Here is a 2146-nt window from a genome sequence, read left to right as displayed (position 1 = left end):
TTAAAACAAAAGAAAGTTAGTATATTCGAGCACCTTATCACTCAGTCAGCAGAAAAAAAATTTAAAAAGTGGTAGATCTACTGGTTAATCAGCAGCCACCGCCACACTGGTTCACGCAAGAAGGAAGATCAAACACAAGCTCTCCATAATGAATTCGCGCTTCGGTGCGCATTCATTGTGAGAACCACAGATCTCTTCCCGTCTGCAGCTCCGGGTTCTTCAACTCGGCGCGCGGTGCCGATAGCCTGTTGCCTATTGTTATCCGTACGGCCAGCAGACACCTGGTCTTTGCGAGACAAAAAGGGGGCAAGGCCCTCATGAGCCACTGGCCATCTATTTGGTTCACGGTTCTTGCTGATGTGACGTATAGCCTCCGGCCTCAGAGATCCGTAATAAAGACAGCCTGCCTTTGTGAACCAACACAAGCCGCACACCCCCCGTGCGTCTTAGCCTTGTCTATGATTGAACAAGAGGCCTTCTACAGTCCTTATGTGTGGCTTTCGAAGCTGCACCCTTCGTACTTTTCCCGGAGGCGAAACCTTTCACCTCACTAATTTAGTCTTGTTGGTAGCTTCCAGAACGAAAAGAAATGCCCACAAAGGGAAACCTTAAATTAATTAGGAACCTGGTCAGTCAGGCACAGACTTGTCGCTTGCCTAAGTGAGCTGTTTGCCTTTTTGTAGCTCAAAGACCATCGCCGTAGGCAAGCGCGTTCTGTCAGCCTCCCCCTAAAGTCCCGTTTCTTTCAAATATGGCTCCAGACTGAACTATTCAAAGTTGTCTTTGAATAGTTCACCGTCTTTGTTCCTTTTTCCTATTTTTCCTCCTTTCTTGTGCTCCAAAGTCTCTGTGATTTTTAGGTGTATTTGGCGCAAGGGCTTCTGATTTGTTCGTGGTTATGAATGGCGCAAGAATACGAGACTCCAAATGAAGAAAACACAAGCACAGGCACCGGGCCAGTTTAACTAATTTACTTTAGCGGCGGTCTCTTTGTTTACATTCGTGTTCTTGCACCATCGTTAACTATGAACACATACCAACTCGCCCAACTGTCAGTGAATATCGATATTTCAAACTTCGAATGGCCTCGTGACATTTCATACTTTCTTTCTCTTTATTTTTCCTGTGCAATAAATCTTCTTGTTACGCAAAGATAAAGCCACCAAGACTTCCCCTTCTTGAGAGTTATCTTTACGCCTCTGCCCCTTCGCATATCTCATCTTGCTCACTCGCCATTCTGCGAAATCGGATCTTCAACGAAGCATGGTATGGCAGTCCGAGTTTCATAGCATATTGAAAATGACGAGTGCACTGTATTGTAGCCGTTTGAAAAGCACGTTCATCTCCAGCCAACCGTCTATCCTGCTGTCTCCTCGAACGTCTCAATTGAAACATCGATGAAGATGAAATAAATAAAAAAGCCGGCCGAATCTTCTCCCGGAGGGGAACTCGAGGCGGGAACTTGAGTAAATGCATCGCAGAATCTCGGGGGTACCACGTGAATGTTGCGTAAATGGGTGTAATTTAGAAATGCCTGATCGTTATTTTGTCTTTATTATTATCTATTGAATGAAGGAGAAGCATTTGCTTCAACGAGTGGCGGGACGCTCATGTTCGGTTGTGTCCCACAACTAGTTTAAGGTACTGTTGCTTCCGTATCATCTACTCGAGCCAAGCAACGCTTCAAGCCAAGCGAAAGTCAAGTAAAAACGTTCTTGACTGAATTCTGAACGTGCGCTCCGCTGCTTATATGCGCACCGCCCGTTTTCGTGGAAGTACGGAGGAGAGGTCCGCACCTCCACTGCGCATGCTCGACTTGCTGAACGCCTGGTGAGGTCTTATTGTTCAATGGCTCCCGGACTGACAGTTTAGCGGGTGTATTCCTAGTGCGGCACGAGACGCGAGCTCGCGCAGTGGTGGTGTGGATGGTAACGCCGACGCCGAAGCACCACATTCTGTGACTAGAAAATGTTCCTAATTTAAAACAATCAAACAGAAATAGGGAAGACTTGCTTCTTTGCTATCGGCATTTAAGCTCCTCTGTCACTGTCTATCAACGATGCGCCTTTTCACCCACGAACAGGGGCGTCCTTTTCCATTCAACACAACAATGACTTACACTGTACCTACTGTTATGAATTTGCTC

This window comes from Rhipicephalus microplus, chromosome 6, assembly GCF_043290135.1.
Source record: "Rhipicephalus microplus isolate Deutch F79 chromosome 6, USDA_Rmic, whole genome shotgun sequence".
Classification (NCBI taxonomy): domain Eukaryota; kingdom Metazoa; phylum Arthropoda; class Arachnida; order Ixodida; family Ixodidae; genus Rhipicephalus; species Rhipicephalus microplus.
The sequence above is the reverse complement of the archived record's forward strand: the minus strand, read 5'-3'. Positions refer to the sequence as shown.